At 41.8% G+C, this 21438-nt stretch overlaps 1 non-coding gene across 1 annotated transcript; it reads left to right on the plus strand.

The window, feature by feature from the left end:
- The first annotated feature begins 330 nt into the window (after positions 1 to 330).
- Positions 331 to 412, plus strand: Trnas-cga (transfer RNA serine (anticodon CGA)). Its single transcript has one exon. It is a non-coding gene; the product is annotated as a tRNA-Ser (tRNA).
- Positions 413 to 21438: the final 21026 nt, after the last annotated feature.

The raw sequence follows: 21438 nt of genomic DNA on the forward strand, positions 1-21438 counted from the left end.
TTAATGAAACCAAATCTCAATAAAGAAATAAACTTTTCTGCAATTGTGAAGTCAGTGTTTCCTGCAACCCTTTCTTGAATTAGTTAGGGGAACCGCTGTTTGTTGAGGAAGGTCAAGGTGGCCCCACTTGCAGAACCAGTTGTGGCCTCCTTACCGGAGCTCCAGAGGATAACCAACTGTATTTCAGACAAAGAAGATTAGTGAGATCGCCAACAATCACGTGTTGCAAATGAAAGCTACCAGCTACACTCAGAACATTATTAAAATGTCACTATAATAAGCTCACTCACAGGCAGTGATATCAGAAGTTTCTAACAAGAGCGTCGTGTAGCTGCGGTGTCCGAGTGGTTAAGGAGTTGGACTCGAAATCCAATGGGGTTTCCCCGCACAGGTTCGAATCCTGTCCGCAGCGAATATTTTTATGAGTGGTAGTGAATTAAGTTTGTAGAATGTCGCTGCAGATTTAACGTAAGTTATCTGTAACGCCTCTTTCTAATCCATTTATGAGCCCAAAACGGACTGAAAGAAAACAATTCTGGTGAAACAGAAAGAGCTACTTGACTGTTCGGATTGGTAAATGAGTGTCATTGAAATGTCCGCCAGTTCGTTTTAGGTGTGGTAGTTGCACTTATTTTGCTGGAAAATGTATCTCTGACACTCGTGTGTCTCTTGTGACAGCTGATCTGCGTAGAACAGTAAACCCCTGAAATATTCCATGGTAGAGAGATTGGATCTTTTCACCTCTACTCCAGTGTAGACAACTAAAGTTTCAATTGCAACACAAAGTAGTGGAAACCCGGAATTATTTATTTTATAATGATACAGACATTCATTAGAGTGAATAGTTGAATTTCAATCCATCACGACGCACCAAACGAATACGTGGTGAGAATTAGATACAAGAAAATTCTTAGACGTGATTACATACATAAGAAAGACGTTGAGACATTTAACTACGAAATAAATCCACTAAGATGCATTTTAATATACAGTCGTGGACAAAACGAACGAGACCCCTCGCCCTTTCGTTATGCTGATCCGCACAGCTTTAAAGTCTGCTACACATCACAACAGACAAGGCGACTAAGTGCTACCAACATACTATGCACAGGCGTGAAACTGAAAAACTGTCCGAACTTTGTCAGACTGTTTTCAATCATATGTAAGACTATATTAATGCTGATTAGTGTGTTAAACACAACACGTAAATATAAGATATAAATGTAAGAAGAAACGCTACTGAGTATGAACTGTACTAATAAAAATGAATATCAACTCATCGAGATAACATAACTCTTTAAGTAAGACAAAGTACCGTAGATTGACACGAATTAGCAAACTACTATGCTCATTCAGCCGCGAAACGGTCTGTGTCAACGATCAGACCAGTCATACTGGATTACCGTTGCTACGATGAAAGTGTGAAAATATAGCAATGTGTAAGATTCATAACGAAAATCAGTTAAAATCATTCAGTGCCGCACATAAGTCAATTCAGTTATTAACAGAAGCGGTAAAAGTAGGCATTAACAAGTATGAAATTTTACAAGTGTTTCATATTGACCTCCACAGGGTGCAGGTACAGTGTAAAGATAGCAACAAAACGTGTAGGGAACGCGAGAATTTCTTAAAATTGCTTTACTTATAGTCTATGTGCCTCCATCGAGATTAGAATCGAAACCAAACTAGACCTCCCTTTCACTGCGCTAGCAGACAACCCAGGCAAACAGCCCTCTATTAATACCCCAGATTCGAATATGCTGGCAATTTTGCAATGAAAATGGCAAAATGATCTGCAGTTTCTGCCGCATAGAGCTTTCTGGACTTAAAAACATGAATTGTCTACCTTTATGTCACCGCTTATGTGACAATCATCCGGAATGTTTATCGAAATAACAAAAAAACTGTTATTAGCGAGTAAATTTAATAGGATAATTCTGCACCACCCCAGGAAATAAACGGCTACATACCTGCGAAACGTATTCTACAATGTTTTTGGTGTGTTACGATGAAGTATACATTGAGTTGTCATTTATTCTCAGCCACTAATTGTCGCACATCCCTGGGGCGTGGATCAGCAATAGGCTGGAAGAAAGTGTCAACTCGAAAGCAGCCAGAAGAAGTACATTTTCAAAACCGTAGGCACTTGTGTTCGCCGTTGCCTAAAATAAATGTCTTCAACCACGACGAAAGCTTGACTCCCTGAGAGTGTACAAAAGGTTCCTTATGATCCTTCCTAATCGGTCTTCAGACATAAAAGAGCGGCTATAATTCGTCTTGTAGCACAGCAGTGACTCCCGCTATACGCCTCCTGGGTCCTTTCTTGATCAAGGGCAGTTTTCAGTGATAATTGTCGTAGAATTGTATAATAAGCACTTAAATATTTATCTATTTTTCACCAGCAATTGTGATTCTATATCATGCTAAACCACAAAATCCTACATAAGTCTTTTTTCATTATTTTAGTACAAGCCTTGAGATTCCTCACATTTACACCCTTGTACTAACGCATGTCACCACAGAGTTCTGTAATTCCTCAACCCATTGCTCCAATTGTTCACGTACTTTCTCTGCGTCAATCACTTCTTCATCTTCTGTTTTACAGTGCTTCTGCGTGGTTTTTATTTTCTTAATAAAGACTGTTGATGCATTCCATCTACTTATCTTTCGTTTCTAACTGGTACTTTGAAGTAAACAAGTTTTCTCTTTTCAAAACAGCCTTTCATCTTTTTGTACGTAGAGTATGTTCATGCTAAAACGTTCACCAAAGTGATAAAACATACTGGACTAGTTTTCAGAAGTTGCGAAATTCGTATTGCAATGCCAACCATCCTGATTCAGTGTTTTTCGTTGTTTCTTTAACTCCCTGAAGCAAATGGCAGGATGGTTCCTTGGATAACTGCTTAGCTAATTTGGCTAACTCTTTCTTCAAGTGAGGTAGGCTCTGTCTGTGATGGCCTTGTTGTCATGGAGACGTTCAGTGCTAACATCCAACCATCCTGCCTCAATTGCTGTTCAGTTCCTTCAAATTTATTAATAGACAGATGTTACGTGGTCAAGAAACCGCCACAACTGTTTGGTACTTTTTGTAACTTCCTTATGAATATTAAACTCGAAACGTCCCCTTAGAAAAATTTATGAATTACTGTGCCGGTAAAACTCCTTACGTTATTTGATTTTCAAACAGCTGAGCGTACTCAGACATTTCTCTCTTTACTTATTCTGATCATCACTAAACTGACACAGAATATTTTTAGCGCAACGCAATCTGACTTTCAATAATCCCTACAAAAGAATGGCCCTGACTAACAATAACCTATACCTTTCATGAATCACTTACTTCACAAAAATCTTCGTTACTCGAACTACTGCAATACAGCGAGCGCCACTACTGCCAGAGAAATAAAAGATTATAATTACTGAAGTCACTAACTACTGATAGGCATAGTTAGCAAATGAAAGATTTTCATAAAGAACAAACAATGTATTTACCTTAAGAGTGTTCAAAAGTCATGAAATCCAGTCTTACAACAAATTTACTCTCTGATGGAGTCACGTCCAGATCATCCGCTCTCAGAACTCCGCCATCTCTCTCCACACCCACCACCGCTGGCGGCTCACCTCCAACTGCGCAGCGCTAGGCGCTGTTAACAGCCAACTTCCCAACACTACAATAGCGAATATTTCAACAATGCCAACCAGCTACAGACTGCACACAGCACAGCCAGTGATTTTCATATAGATCGCTACGTGGCGTCACCAGCATAAAAACCCAAACAGCCTACTTACAAACTATACTGTCAGTCGATGTCTAAAATACTATGCTTGTGTACTTTCTCCCTACGGGCCCATACAGCTAACAGCAAGTACGATACATGTTAAATGCGCATTTCAGTTGTTACCAAGGTCATATTTAAAAAGGTGCTATGAGCGAAAACTGTGTAGATATTGGGAGGAAACCGTGATTAACAAACGCTCATAGGACAACTAACACACATATTAGGTAATATTAAAGACTGATGTCTTTTGCGTAAAATGCTTTATCAATTACTTTTATAGTGAAAGTGACACGTCAATCTGCTGATCACGTTTATGAAATGCTGCTCGATGAATAATTATGTCGCTACATAAGAACAAACAGCTTTTATTTCCTCTTTTATTTGCATTTCGAGGGTGGTTTTAAACTGTTTCCTTAAAATAACTCGTCTAAGATATCATGAATCGCACTTTTCGAAGAAGATCTAATTCTCAGTCGTTTTCGCCAACTGCGATATACATGCTAATCGAATATATCGCTTAAAAGTGTTTTTTTTTTTTTGTACTTCACTTTTAGTGATCTAACTGGAATGCCCTGTTAAAATCAGGTACATCTTTCATGATGTGTGAAATAGAGCTGTACCCTGACAGACTTAACTAACGTTCATTCAAGGAAGGGAAACCAACGATTTAATCGGACGGTGAGACTAAAGGTTACCAAGATTTTTTTAAAAGTAATTGGCAGTACAGTTGTTACACAATGCTTTCCATCTAACACCTTTCGGAGACTTCAGCAGCCGGCCGCTGTGGCCGAGCGGTTCTAGGCGCTTCATTCCGGAAACGCGCGACTGCTACGGTCGCATGTTCGAATCCTGCTTCGAACATAGATGTGTGTAATGTCCTTAGTTTAGTTAGGTTTAAGTAGTTCTAAGTCTGAGGGACTGATGACCTCAGATGTTAAGTCCCATAGTGCTGAGAGTCATTTGAACCATTTAGACTTCAGCAAATTCACGACTTCGATTTCTATAGAGAGCAGTCCGATAAATACGCTGAAGAAAAAAATAAATCTTAAGAAGGAGTTATGCAACATAAACGAAATGTGGTAGGTGTGTTTCTACTTCTAGAAAATAATGTAAGTTGATGTTAGTAAAGAATGCCTTTAAGGCGACAAAGACGTCATAATCAACACCTCACTGAGTTAGAACAAGATCGTGTGATAGGGTTACGAGAAGGTGGACGTTCCTTCTGCGATGTTGCAGAAATACTTGACAGGAATGTAGACACTGTACAGGATGCTGGCAGCGATAGTCAACAGAATGTACGGTCGCAAGAAGACCGGGCTCCGGACGGCCAAATAACGCTACAGAGGGGAAGACCATCGTGTTCGGCAATATGGCTCTGCCGCATAGTGTTGCATTACGTAAAAGACAGCTTCGAGCCAGACGCCCTGTAGCGTGCATTACAGTGACCCCAAACCACCGCCGTTTACGACGTCAGTGGTGTCAAGCGAGAGGTAAATGGAGGGCAGGGTGGAGGTTAGTTGTGCTTTCTGATGAGAGATGGTTCTGCCTCTGCGCCAGTGATGGTCGCATATTGGTTAGAAGGAGGCCACTTGAGGGTGTGCAGCCAACCTGTCTGTGTGCTAGACACGCTAGACCTACATTGGAGTTATGGTTTGGAGTGTAACTTCGTATGACAGCAGGAGCACTCCCGTGATTATCCAACGCACACTGACTATAAATTTGTTCGTCAGTCTGATGATTCGACTTGTTGTGCTGCCATTCATGAACAGCACTCCAGAGGGCGTTTTCTAACAGGCAAACCCTCGCCCACATACCACTGATGTAACGCAACGTACTCTACAGTGTGTAAACACGTTGCCTTGACCTGCTCGATCATCAGATCTGTCTCCAGTCGAGCACATGTGGGACATCATCGGACGAAAAATCCAGCGTCACCCACAACAAGCATTAACTGTCCCTGTATTGACCGACCAAGTACAACAGGCATGGAACTCCATCCCACAGACTGACATTCTGCAGCTGAGCAACACAGTGCATGCATGTTTGTATGTTTGCATACAGTGTTATGTCAGTTGCACCGGATATTAATTTACTAGCCCAATCCCGCCGGATGTTCAATCCTCTGTCGGGCATGGATGTGTGTGTCTGTTGTTCTTAGTCGAGCACATGTGGGGCATCATCGGACGACAACTCCAGCGTCACCCACAACAAGAATTAACTGTCCCTGTATTGACCGAACAAGTGAAACAGGCATGGAACTCCATCCCAGAGACTGACATTCGGCCCCTAAGCAACACAGTGCATGCATGTTTGTATGTTTGCATTCAATGTTATGTCAGTTGCACCGGATATTAATTTACTAGCCCAATCCCGCCGGATGTTCAATCCTCTGTCGGGCATGGATGTGTGTGTCTGTTGTTCTTAGTCGAGCACATGTGGGGCATCATCGGACGACAACTCCAGCGTCACCCACAACAAGAATTAACTGTCCCTGTATTGACCGAACAAGTGAAACAGGCATGGAACTCCATCCCAGAGACTGACATTCGGCCCCTAAGCAACACAGTGCATGCATGTTTGTATGTTTGCATTCAATGTTATGTCAGTTGCACCGGATATTAATTTACTAGCCCACTCCCGCCGGATGTTCAATCCTCCGTCGGGCATGGATGTGTGTGCCTTTTGACCTTAGTCTAGCACATGTGGGGCATCATCGGATGACAACTCCAGCGTCATCCACAACAAGCATTAACTGTCCCTGTATTGACCGAACAAGCGAAACAGGCATGGAACTCCATCCCACAGACTGACATTCGGCACCTGAGCAACAAAGGGCATGCATGTTTGTATGTTTGCATTCAATGTTATGTCAGTTGCACCGGATATTAATTTACTAGCCCACTACCGCCGGATGTTCAATCCTCCGTCGGGCATAGATTTGTGTGTCTGTTGTTCTTAGTTGAGCACATGTGGGGCATCATCGGACGACAACTCCAGCGTCACCCACAACAAGAATTAACTGTCCCTGTATTGACTGACCAAGTACAACAGGCATGGAACTCCATCCCACAGACTGACATTTGGTACCTGAGCAACACAGTGCATGCACGTTTGTATGATTGCATTCAATGTTATGTCAGTTGCACCGGATATTAATTTACTAGACCACTCCCGCCGGAGGTTCAATCCTCCGTCGGGCATGGATGTGTGTGTCTGTTGTTCTTAGCATAAGTTAGTTTAAGTAGTGTGTAAATCTAGGGACCGATGACCTAAGCAGTTTCACACTCAGTGAACATTTGTATTTACTAGCAATTGATGCATTAACCTGTGATCTTGAAGTGTTAATCACTTACATATGTTACCTAGATAAATGTATGGAGAAATTTCATTACTCTACATTAATTATTTTATTCGTTGGCCATTTTTCCTTCAGTGTAGCACGGCAAGTGGCATTAGCACCATTATTCGTGCAGCACCAGAAAAACGGTGTAAATTATTTCTACTCGCACTCGCTCTGAGAGGCAAATGACTCGAATTGCACTACAGCATCATAAATTTTTCTTGCATTCCTTTTCCAGATAATACCTGAAGCCTACCCACGCGATTTTCACACGATTTCAGCCTACAAATATCCAGTACTTTCATCTACATTAGTTTAGGTGAGATTTTTGAAAAGATGAAAATAACGAATTTCTTAACCATAGGGATATGTTTACAAGCTTTACATAAATGTTCAATCACCTCTTTGTCGAGTATTCCATCGACCGACTTTGCGCAAACACCGACTATTGGTATGATACTTCTATCTCCACTGTTGGTTGTTACTAACTTGCTGCAGTATGCGTTATTGGCACTGAAGTGTCCTTGACAGTGCTGCAAGTTACGAAGCCGGTTTCTTGCTGTGGTACGCACTCGTCGCTTACATAAGGCTCCGTTACTTGGCACTGATATGAAAGATTATCCGTAACGAGAGCGCTCTCTCGTTTGCCACAAAGTACCTTAGCACCTATCAAGAAGGTTCCGATTTATTGTTATTCTGCTTGTGTACTGACAGTATTCCAAGAACTGTTGGATTTGTATTCGTATATGCAACTGATCTGCAGACTATGTTGTTACATGGCTTCACAAAAAATCAAATGGCTCCGAGCACTATGGGACTTTACATCTGAGGTCATCAGTCCCCTAGAACTTAGAACTACTTAAACCTAATTAACCTAAGGACATCACACACATCCATGCCCGAGGCAGGATTCGAACCTGCTACCGTAGCGGTCGCGCGGTATCAGACTGAAGCGCCTAGAACCGCTCGGCCACACCGGCCGGCTTGGCTTCACACATCCACTTTTCAGAGACATTATTTCAACAGTTTTCAGACCAGCAAAATGTGGTATAAGTTTCGTCCCTTGAAACTTTTTCATCTTGATGCAATGATTCTGCTTGCAATACATATTAAAACAATGTTTGGACGTTCGTTTACGAGTTAACCCATTTAGTGATGCGTTCAGCTACCATTCTCTTTATTTAATGCACAGTTTAGGACATAGGCTTTGGAACAACTGCTCGAAAGTAACTTGCTCCTAAAATAGCTCAAAATATCCCGGATTTATTTTATGGGCATAACATGAAGTCATAGGAGCAACGACATACATGGCATAATTTACTATTAAATAATAGTCAAATACTGGAAAATGGCCTAAGGCCAAAATTGTACAATCGTACACGAAATAAAGTGAATGGCATCTGAAGGCATCTCGAAATCTTTCATCGCACTGAAAATTACATCAACGCATTTATTGCAAATAGGAACACAACGTTTCGTAGTTCACACACGTTGAAGCTCACTTCCCTAATAGCAGCTGGTGCTAGCTAATAGGTAGGTATTCGTCCTGTGCCACATACTCTTCAGTACAGCCTTCTTATATCTTAAATCCACACATGTCGTTCTAAAGAGTTTCATTTAAGCTGTTCCCAACTATGTGTCGTATGTAATTTTCTGGCTTGGAGTGTAATGTCGTTCCCTTCTGTATATCTTATTCTCATGTGCGTTTGCTTGGCACAAGAGACATGAGACTGGCTGCCCAGACGCTATGAAGATAATAACCAGCCACTCATGCTTCATTTAACTGCAGCCCGTGACGTGAGCAGCACTGGCTCGTTGCCGTTGTGACACACTTGCTAAGCCGACAAATGTCTTGCCATTACAGAATAAACTGCTAAACAAAACATTACCTCTATCATCTCCGCTCATTCTCTCTAGCCACGCTCCCTTATAAAGTGTATCGCTGAGGTATAATGTGCTGAGCCATTTCCTGACGGTAGTTTTCAAAACTCTGCTTTCTCATATTAGCACGTCTGCGATATGCATCTGCGGTAAACTTTACTTTGACCTCCCAGCAGCAAAAATACGAACATCTGTACTTTAGTAACCTCCGTACTGACCTAGCACTGTCAACTATGAACCGTCTCGTAGCAGTAGGAAACGACAACTTTCGTTTTATTCTTTTATTTTTTACCTTTTTTGAGAAAAGCATATGACAATTCACAATTTCGTAACCAGTTTCAACGAGCCAGTGGTCATGCTCAGATTATGAGTAGATAAAAAAGGACTATAGATAAAAAAGAACTATTGCAAAACCTTTAAAACCTGCCAAGTAACTAATTACTAATTAAAAATAATAATATAGTGCCAAAGGCATTGCTTTGTCAGAAATACTGGAGGAAACAGTAGATGTAAGTCGAAGTTGTGCAGGAATCTGTAGTAAGACTCATTAGAGAGATATGATATGATTATTAAACAATGTAAAACACTTAATAAATTTCAGGGTCTCTAACGAGGAGAGAGGAGGGATTGTGGGGTGAGGGAGGATGGCTTATAGGCATATGATAATTTGGACACATCAAACAAGGAAATTATTGAGTAGCAATAATAATTAAATACAAGGTGTACAGAAATGTGTCAGAAACTTTAGAGATTTTTTCTTGACATGAAAACATTGCAGAAAGATCTTATTAACATGGATCCGGAAATCCTTGATTAGGGAAGCGTGAAAGGAATTCCCTGTAGCGACTCGTGGTTGTGTAATTAATCTCATATTAGCATTTTTATTCGTTTTCTTGTTTACATTTGGTCACGGAATTTTTTGTTTTGTCTGATTACTGTTTGTTCTGGTTTATAGTAACTTCCATGATATCGCATCACAACGATCGATTCGGTGTCTGAAATGATATATATTCACTACATGTACGGCTTGGCAGATGGGGGTGCCTAAGCAGTATGTCAGCCTCATGCCGAACTTTACTCTGGAGGGCAGTTACCATGTGGGAAAACGTTTGTACTCCACCAATGCTTGCGAGAGAATGGCTCGTTTGGGAAGAAAGTTACGGGCGATGAGAGACTAGGCATTGTAAGAACGCCTGAACTAGAAGAACGGATCATTCGTACTGTAGATGAAATTCCATCAACTAGAACAGGAACAGGGAGAACTGCGAAAAGGGAAGGCGTTCATCACATGATGACCGGGGACATTTTGCATGAAAACCTTTTGTGTCTCGATCACCTTCAATGGGTGTAAGGGTTAAATGAGACACACTTTCAGCCAAGAATAACTTTCCGTCAATGTATATTAGGACAACGCGCTGTGTTTGTGTAGTTTTTAGCGAGTACCTTATTCAACGATGGCGCTGGATTTTCACGAGATGGGATCTTCAGTTATCATAACAGTTACGTCTCGTCTCATGAAAACCCCCATGCAGTGCGACAAGATAGATTTGCCGCTACGCCTTCCGCACCGTCTCACCGAAAAAACGTATCTACAGTTTCTTAGACATGACTTGCTTCACTTAGTAGTTGATGTATCGATAGAAGCCGTCCAACGAAGCTGCTCCCGCTCAGGCTAACGGATAGTAAATCAGTATGTCTATAACCATGCTCCTGATAGAAGTATTAGTCGAGGCGAATACATAATATGACTCTGTCCATAGCTAGATTTGAATCCAATTGATTCTTTTTTTCTTCGGGTACATTTAAAATGCTTGGCATATTCAACTCCCGTACGCAGTGTCGGTGTTCAGAGTGAGCGTGTCTAAAATGGATCTGACCAAATAGGAAACAGACCAGCAGTTTTCCACAATGTCCGGCAAAGTATGGAACGCAGGTTTATTGAATACACGGAAGCACAGGGTGGCCACTTCCATCAGCTTTTGTAAATGTAAATATGTTCGTCAAATGTATCATTTTTGTGCCAGCCATCCCTAACGAAGGATTTTCGGGCATGTTTCCATATGAACTTTTTCTAATGCTTTGATGCCAGGAATAAATCCCTGAAGTCTCTGACAGATGCTTTTGTACAGCCTGTGTACCAAAGTAGTGTAGAGGAGTAGAAAAAATAATTAGTTACATTCATGTTCGTTAGTAAAAATTAATATCAGCTGCACACTGGCGTCTAGGTGCGGCTGCATTACCGCCCTGGGACGTAGCAATTAGGGCACCATTTCCTCCTAATAGGACGGCACACACAAGTCTGATACTGCAACTGGGCACCGGGAAATGCACATAGCGGAATGTCAGGAAGGCCGCGCAGTGAAAGCCAAGCGAGCGGTTCGTCGTAGGTGCTGAAACAGGTATCGGCAAAGAACTCGTTCCGTTCGGTCAGAAGTTTATCAGGTTACTTCCCTCTTGGAATGCAAAACTCGATTTCCCCTTCTTCCTTCTTAGAAACAGAACTCCATTCCCCTAAAATGACGAAGTATCTATCTTTTTCCTTTAGATGCGTGATCTGTAATTATTCTTTGAATAGAGCCAACGTCATGACTCTCCTTGCTTAATGTATCCATCTCATCAAACGCCTGTAAACCACTCCTTCCACCTCACCACCCCGTCTCTCCAGCCGTGGCGTAATCTAAAAAAGTGTAACATTTTTAAAACTTGAAAATCTACCTACAGTTGACTCCAGTGTTGCTTGTAGCCTGTGCCTTTACAAAGAGAGGATGCAACACAGAAATCCACATATCATGACAAGCAACGATAACGAACACTATGAATTCCAGAAGACTTCAGTAGGCACGCCATCTGATGACAATGAAAGAGGACCAAGTGGTTTCAAGAATATTCAACGAGAATGCATTGGGTAAGAGACCAAGGGAGAGATCCAGAAGTACTTGGGTAAACGAAATTCAAACAATATGCAATAGGATAAGCATATCTAATTGGCAGGAGATAACAAGATACAAGAGTTTGGAGGGAGTATGTGAGATCCGCAAAGGAGGCTTGAGTCCCTTAGAAGCCAAGAAGATAATTAATAAGATAATTATTTGATAGAGTTTTTATAGGCACTATAATCAACATATCTCCATTCTACCTTTTGACAACATAAAGACGACCACTGGCTGTCCGAAAACGGCTGCGGCATTGTGAAATTCTAATGTGATTATGTCGTAAAAAAGAAAATCACGTAACCATTTAATTTCCTCTGACATTATGTAACAGGACCGGTTGCGGATCTCTGGTACAGAGCCGAGTGGAGAGTCTGAATCAGAGGCACAGACGGTTCAGCGACCGTGTAGGCTGCAGATTCCTCGACTTGCGCCAAAGGATGGTTGGGTTTCGGGATTCGCTGAATATGTCAGGTGCCCACTATATGCAGGAGGCGACTACACGGGTAGCGCAAGGGCTGTGTGGCGTGGACTGGGAGATTTCTTTTTAGGTTAGAGAGTCTAGAGAAAACTCAAGAAAGGCTTCAGTCACTGAGGGTGCAGGCTGAACACAGGAAGAACGTAGATACAGGAACCATTGGTATAACTGTTGTAAATTGTCGTAGCTCTGTTGGGTAAGTACCAGAGCTCCAAGCGCTAGTAGAAAGCACTGATGCTCAAATCGTTATAGGCACTGAAAACTGGCTAAAGCCGGTTATAAGCTCATCCGAAATTTTTGCGAAGAACCTAAAGGTGTTCCGAAAAGATAGGCTAAACACGGTTGGCGGTGGCGTGCTTGTTGCTGTTAGAAGTAATTTAACTTGTCGCGAAATTGATGTAGATACTTTCTGTGAGTTAGTATGGGCAGAGGTCAGAGGTCATTGTTGGCAACCGGAATATAATAATAATTGGATCCTTTTATCGACCTCCCAGTTCAGATGATATAGTTGCTGAAAGATTCAAAGAAAGCTTGAGTTTGATTTCAAACACGTACCCGACTCATACGATAATAGTTGGTGGTGACTTTAATTTACCCTCGATATGTTGGCGAAAATACATGTTAAATTCCGGAGGTACGCATAAAATATCATCCGAAATTCAGCAAAACGCATTCTCTGAAAATTATTTCGAGCAGTTAGTTCATGGGCCCACGCGAATAGTAAACGGTTGTGAAAACACACTTGACCTCTTAGCAACAAATAATCCTGAGTTAATAACCAGCATCAAAACCGATATAGGGATTAGTGAACACAGGGTTGTTGTAGCGAAATTGAATATTGTAATCCCGAAATCCTCGAAAAATAAGGGAAAAGATGGCTATTGAAAGAAGCAGATAAAACTTCACTTGACACCTTCCTGAGAGACAATCTCCACTCACTCCAAATTAATAATATAAGTGTAGACAATATGTCGCTTACATTCAAAGAAATAGTATCGGTAGCAATTGAGAGGTTTATACCAAATAAACTAACAAATGATGGAGCTGATCCTCCTTGGTACACAAAACGGTTTAGAACACTGTTGCAGAAACAAAGAAACAAACATGAAAATTTAAACAGACGCAAAATCCCCAAGACTGGCGATCCTTCACAGAAGTTCGAAATTTAGCGCGGAGTTCATTGCGAGATGCTTATAACAGTTTCCATAACGAAACTTTGTCTCTAAACCAGGCAGAAAATCCAAAGAGATTCTGGTCGTACGTGAAGTATGTTAGCGGCAAGAAACAATTAATGCCTTCTCTGCGTATAACAATCGAGATACTATCGAAGACAGTGCTGCCCACTAAACACAGCCTTCCGAAATGCCTTCACAAAGGAAGACGAAGTAAATATTCCAGAATTCGAATAGAGAACAGCTGCCAACGTGAGTAACGTAGAAGTGAACATCCTCGGGGTAGTGAAGCACCTCAAATCAATAAAAGCAAGTCTTCTGGTCCAGGCTGTATACCAATTAAGTTCCTTTCGGAGTATGATGATACATTAGCTCCATACTTAACAATCATATACAACCGTTCGCTCGACGAAAGATCCGTACCCAAAGACTGGAAAGTTGCACAGGTAGTAGGAGTTGTTGTTGTTGTTGTTGTGATCTTCAATCCTGAGACTGGTTTGATGCAGCTCTTCATGCTACTCTATCTTGTGCAAGCTTCTTCATCTCCCAGTACCTACTGCAGCCTACATCCTTCTGAATTTGCTTAGTGTATTCATCTCTTGGTCGCCCTCTACGATTTTTACCCTCCACGCTGCCCTCCAATACTAAATTGGTGATCCCTCGATGTCTCAGAACATGTCCTACCAACCGATCCCTTCTTCTCGTCAAGTTGTGCGACAAGCTCCTCTTCTCCCAAATTCTATTCAATACCTCCTTATTAGTTATGTGATATACCCATCTAATCTTAAGCATTCTTCTGTAGCAACACACTTCTAAAGCTTCTATTCTCTTCTTGTCTAAACTACTTATCGACCTTGTTTTACTTACATACATGACTACCGACCATACAAATACTTTCAGATACGAATTCTTGACACTTAAATCTATACTTGATGTTAACAAATTTCTCTTCTTGAGAAACGCTTTTCTTTCCATAGGCAGTCTACATTTTATATCATCTCTACTTCGACCATCATAAGTTATTTTGCCCCCCATATAGTAAAACTCATTTACTACTTTAAGCGTCTCGTTTACTAATCTAATTCCCTCAGAATCACCCGACTTAATTCGACTACATTCCATTATCCTCGTTTTGCTTTTGCTGATGTTCATCTTATATCCTCCTTAGGTTAGTTAGGTTTAAGTAGTTCTAAGTTCTAGGGGACTGATGACCTCAGAAGTTAAGTCCCATAGTGCCCAGAGCCATTTGCACCTTTTTTTGTATACGAAGCACCCTCCACCACACATTATAAGATATGTAGAGCAAAGATGCAGATTAAAATATCAGTAACAGAACACTTACCGCCGACATTTCGTAGGATACTGCAGTTGTCATCGTTAGGCTCCTGTCACGAATTTAGAAATTACTTAATTATATTGGGACTAATAATCGATAGGTTAAATGTCTGCTTTATGTTACTGAACGCTTTGCAAATATAAAGCTTTGGTATATTAAAAGAGCCATTTTATAATGAAACACATCGTATTAAAATAGATGCTGCTTTTACAGATACATTTCACTTGACATCTCTGCTCATTTGAAGCATTGTGTGAAAAAGGCTCAATCACTTCATTAAATGAGCATTGTCTCTTCGCTAAAGAGAACACAAATAAGGAAAATCACTGTGATTGTAAGGTGACTACTGTGTTAAGAACTGGCCTGTTAACATGGGCAGGTACACTAATTCCCTGATTTATAAATAAATTTATTGAAGTTATGCCTTGTTATACGATTTTTTATGAACATATAATTAGTTTTGTAAACGCTATCTGGCTACGAAGTAAGAAAAGAATGAAAATTACAGCAAAACCGTGCAACGTGAAGTTGATATGCGTAGCTTGTGCAGCTTGAAATCAGACAGTGTGTAATCACTCTTAAAAACGTCTCAAAACTATCAAGTGTAAACGTATCCAACTTGTGGCTAAACACAGCGCCACAGCATGATTTCCCTGGAATGTAATCACCATATCTTAATGTGAAAATGGTCTAGCATATGCACCAACTCACCAACTAACTGAATGATTATGCAGTACAAGACATAAATCTGCAGGAAATGAATACTGCAAAAATTACTGCGTGGAAACTCGATATAAGGGTGGTCCATTGATAGTGACCGGGCCAAATATCTCACGAAATAAGCATCAAACGAAAAAAACTACAAAGAACGAAACTGGTCTAGCTTGAAGGGGGAAACCAGATGGCGCTATGGTTGGCCCGCTAGATGGCGCTGCCATAGGTGAAAAGGATATCAACTGCTTCTTTAAAATAGGAACCCCCTTTTTTTTTATTACATATTCGTGTACTACGTAAAGAAATATGAATATTTTAGTCGGGCCACTTTCTTCGCTTTGTGATAGATGGCGCTGTAATAGTCACAAACACATGGCTCTAAAATTGTGAGCCATGTGTTTGTGACTATTACAGCGCCATCTATCACAAAGCGAAGAAAGTGGCCCGACTAAAATATTCATATTTCTTTACGTACTACACGAATATGTAATAAAAAAAGGGGGTTCCTATTTTAAAGAAGCAGTTGATATCCTTTTTACCTATGGCAGCGCCACATAGCGGGTCAACCATAGCGCCATCTGGTTTCTCCCTTCAAGCTAGACAAGTTTCGGTCTTTGTAGTTTTTTCGCTTGACGCTTATTTCGTGAGATATTTGGCCCGGTCATGATCAACGGACCATCCTGTATACATTATAGAAATCCGTCAGCGATAAAACTGAAAATTATACATGCAAAGAGCGGGACTTTTTTTACTAATCTGTGGGAGAACCTGTACACGACTGAATTATTTCATTATCTGTATCGTAGATGCTCGTTCAGTAAACAAAAGGAATATTGGCAATCAGGTGTGTTCAACATGCGTCGTACAGGCTGTTCGTAAATTCCCGTTACAAACGTGTAGAACTTGTAGATGGGAGCGATACATGATATTATAAATAGGAGCCCATGTTCGGAAACGGTAAGCGGTTTCAGCTCAGATAGGCCGAGGTGGTCGAACCGCCTGGCCGCGGCGATCACCGGATTTAACTCCCATGGACTACCTCTTGTGGGGTCGTATGCAAAGTTTGATTTACGGGTCTCCCGTAGTGACAGAGGAAGATTTGCAGCATGAGTTCTGGCCGCTGCACTAGAAATTGAAGAGACACCAGGTGGGATGGAGAGAGTCTACCAGAACAATGGCTGTAACAAAGTTGGTGGTCCCCACATCGACACGCTGTCGTAATGGATCAGTACTGTTCTTTATGTACAGTTTGCTGGGTTCTTTTTTGTTTTGAAATAATGTAAATACGTCATGTCAAAGTGTTAACACAAACAAATGTGTTTAAATGATAAATGGAACTTTCGTTATGTTTCCTTTCGCACTATTACCTGCGTCACGGCTAATTCAGTTCCTCAAGCAGAAGTGGATCAGTTAAACATCTGAACTGAAAAAGTCGTAGATCGGAAACAAGTACGTTCCCGAACATGGGTTCCTGTTCAAAATATTATGTTCTCAGTCCCCTCAACAAGTCCTACAAGTTTGTAACGGGAATTTCGGGACACCTTGTGTAACATAAGGATCAATATTGTGTGCCACGTGGTCGAGAAGAGCATAAATGACTGACAGTAATACTTAATTGATATTCAATAGTAGCATCAAAATAATCAAACAGCAGATATACAGCACATGGTCATTGCAATACACATGGAACATGAATCCATTTCCTATTACACACAGAAACAAGTTTTCTACACATTTCTTCCAGTGGCATTGAGTAACCGGACGTGCAGGAGAGACTATTGAAACTGAGTGCATAATGCATTAGATTCAATAACTACTACGTGGTCCTGTAATCAGCTTCCAACTTACAATAAGTAATCGACCTCTGACCATTGTATATTAATAACCGCTGCAAATAACTACGACGGTGTCACCAAATCTCGAGCTGCAATCGTCGCCTCCGAACAGCTACCAACTCATGGCCTCCATGTCCAGAACGAAAGTGTCATTACAGACTCAGTTTGCCGTATGGCCTACTCAACCGCATAACGCCTGATTGGCTGGCAGCGAGCGGAGCACGGCAAAGGTGAAAAACTCCTACCGCGCTGCTCCCCCAAAGAGATAAGTCAAGGACCTGTCGATAGCGATTGCAGGATATCCTTGTGAAAAGTATGGAAATATTATTTCGCTTTCTAAACAAAACAAAAGTTTGAATGAAATGAAAATACTCTTCAAGATGAATCTTTCGCCTTGTGACAAATGTAGAAGACCGTTAGGTCATCCACTTGGTTTCTAACAAGGCGACTATTTAGGGGTGTACAGTAAATAGATGCACGTCGATACAATGATAAACTTTATACAGATTAACTTTGGAATGAAAACAAATATTTCAGAAAATTAAGATGGGGTTCTTCCAGCCAATAATGCCATACGATCTTTTCATTTCCTTCTAGTCGTTTTTGATAAAAATAATTAACGTTATTTAACAATTGACTTCGATTATACGAAGCTTCGATCACACAAAAATTCGAGGACAGAATCTAGTTTCAATATTATGCATATATTTGAAGTTAACAGCTTATATGGAATCGGTGGGTTGAGGAGGGTAATACGGAACGCCGTGCTGGATCCCAACGGCCTCGTATCACTAGCAGTCGAGATGACAGGCATCTTATCCGTTTGGCTGTAACGGATCGTGCAGCCACGTCTCGATCCCTGAGTCAACAGATGGGGACGTTTTCAATACAACAACCATCTGCACGAACAGTTCGGCGAAGTTTGCATCAGCAGGACTATCAGCTCGGAGACCATAGCTGCAATTACCCTTGACGCTGCATCACAGAGAGGGGAGCCTGCGATGATGTACTCGACGACGAACTTGGGTGCACGAATGGCAAAACGTCATTTTTTTCGGATGAATCCAGGTTCTGTTTACAGCATCATGATGGTCACATCCGTGTTTGGCGACATCGCAGTGAACGCACATTGGAAACGTGTATTCGTCATCGTCATACTGGCGTATCACCCGGCGTGATGGTATGGGGTGCCATTGGTCACACGTCTCGGTCACCTCTTGACGGCATTGACGGCACTCTGAACAGTGGACGTCACATTTCAGATGTGTTACGACCCGTGGCTGTACCCTTCATTCGATCCCTGCAAAACCCTACATTTCAGCAGGATAATGCACCACCGCATGTTGCAGGTCCAGTACGGGCCTTTCTGGATACAGAAAATGTTCAACTGCTGCCCTGGCCAGTACATTCTCCAGATCTCTCACCAATTGAAAACGTCTGGTCAATGGTGGCCGAGCAACTGGCTTGTCACAATATGCCAGTTACTACACTTGATGGATTGTGGTATCGTGTTGAAGCTGCATGGGCAGCTGTACCTGTACAAGCCATCCAAGCTCTGTTTGACTCAATGCCCAGGCGTATCAACGCCGTTATTACGGAAGGAGATGGTTGTTCTGGGTACTGATTTCTCAGGATGTATGCACCCAAATTGCGTGAAAATGTCAGTTCTAGTATCATATATTTGTCCAGTGAATACCCATTTATCATCTGCATTTTTCCTTGGTGCAGTAATTTTAATGGCCAGTAGTGTACATTAGTGCGACCACCGCCTTTGCTGGACGTCAATGTGCAATAACTACTCAGAGACGACAGCTGGCAGCACTATCAGTGGAGCGTACAAAAAGTGTGCTGGGGAGGGAGGGGGGGGGGGAGGAGGCGTGGAGAGGCAGTTAAGTTACTGTCGTAATGCGGAAGCGGAGCGATTTATGTACCTTCAGAAGGGCATTATCAATGGCTTTCGGGCGAAGGGTAGAAGCATTTCCGAAACGGATATGTTTTTAAACCGTTCGCGTGCCGGCATGGTTTCAGTAAGCCTAGCATGGCTACCAAAACTGGAGCCATGGCAACTGTGGTACACTGCGGGCCGTAGATGAAGGGGGTGAACAACAGATGCGAAGATGTGCATGGGAGAATAGATGTGCAACTGTTGAGCAACTTTCCGTCCAGATGAACAAAAGGGCTACCAAAAGCGTCCCCCCAAGAACAGTTCAGCGAACTGTCCGCGTGGCATATGGGCCTCCACAGCAGGCGACTGCTTCATGCACCCATGCTGACTGCTGCTCATCAGAGACGAATACTGGAATTTTCGCGCCATTACTGAAACTGAACGTCCACCAAGTGGCGATATGTGGCCTTATCAGATGAGTCATATTGTATGCCAACATGGAAGAAGCCTGTTGGCGTGTATAGCCCTGTAAAAATATTCGGAAGGGCCTAGGCTGGAGGAGGGAGCGTTATGGTCTGGAGAATGTTTTGTGGCATTCGCTGGATGACTCGTCATTCTGGAAGGTACTATTGATCAACACAAGTATCAATATCCTTTGGGACCGTATACATTCCTACATGCATCTCGTTTTTCCTCGGTACGGTGGCATCTAACGACAGGACAATGCAACGTGTCACATCACTCGGCGTATGTACTTAGTTCTAACAGCACCAGGACGAGTTTGTAGTACTTCCATGGCGTTCAGACTCCATGGACTTAAATCCAATGGAGAATCTGTGGGATCGCCTCGATCGGGCTGTTCGCTCGATGGCCTCCGGGCCCAAAACCCAGTTCACCTGGCTACGGTACTTGACACGGCTCCACGTTCCTGTCGGTACCTTCGAGAACTTCATTGACTCGCTACCTGCCTATTTTGCAGCGGTCTGTGCTGCAAAAGAAGGTTATTCAGGTTTTTGACAGTGTAATTGCTTCTTTTGTATCTATCAATCCACAAGAGCAATCCTTCGACATGCATTTCTAGCATTTGTAGTCTTAGAGAAAGCTTTTGACAGTATTGACTGGAATACTCTCTTTCAAATTCTGAAGGTGGCAGGGGTAAAATACAGGGAGCGAAAGGCGATTTACAATCTGTACAGAAACAAGATGGCAGTTATTAGAGTCGAGGGGCATGAAAGGGAAGCTGTGGTTGGGAAAGGAGTGAGACAGTGTTGTAGCTTGTCCCCGATGTTATTCAATCTGTACATTGAGCAAGCAGTAAAGGAAACAAAAGAAGAATTCGGAGTAGGTATTAAAATCCATGGAGAAGAAATAAAAACTTTGAGGTTCGCCGATGACATTGTAATTCTGTCAGAGACAGCAAATGACCTGGAAGAGCAGTAGAACGGAATGGACAGTGTCTTGAAAGGAGGATATAATATGAACATCAACAAAAACAAAACGAGGATAATGGAATGTAGTCGAATTAAGTCGGGTGATTCTGAGGGAATTAGATTAGGAAATGAGATACTTAAAGTAGTAAAGGAGTTTTGCTATTTTGGGAGCAAAATAATTGATGATGGTCGAAGTAGAGAGGATATAAAATGTAGACTGGCAATGGCTAGGAAAGCGTTTCTGAAGAAGAGAAATTTGCTAACATCGAGTATAGATTTAAGTGTCAAAATGTCATTTCTGAAAGTATTTGTATGGAGTGTAGCCATGTATGGAAGTGAAACATGGACGACAAATAGTTTGGACAAGAAGAGAATAGAAGCTTTTGAAATGTGGTGCTACAGAAGAATGCTGAAGATTAGATGGGTAGATCACATAACTAAAGAGGAGGTATTAAATAGAATTGGGAGAAGAGGAGTTTGTCGCACAACTTGGCTAGAAGAAGGTATCGGTTGGTAGGACATGTTCTGAGGCATCAAGGGATCACCAATTTAGTATTGGAGGACAGTATGGAGGGTAAAAATCGTAGAGGGAGACCAAGAGATGAATACACTAAGCAGATTCAGAAGGATGTAGGCCGCAGTAGGTACTGGGAGATGA

The sequence above is a fragment of the Schistocerca gregaria genome, chromosome 1 (assembly GCF_023897955.1).
Source record: "Schistocerca gregaria isolate iqSchGreg1 chromosome 1, iqSchGreg1.2, whole genome shotgun sequence".
Taxonomy (NCBI): domain Eukaryota; kingdom Metazoa; phylum Arthropoda; class Insecta; order Orthoptera; family Acrididae; genus Schistocerca; species Schistocerca gregaria.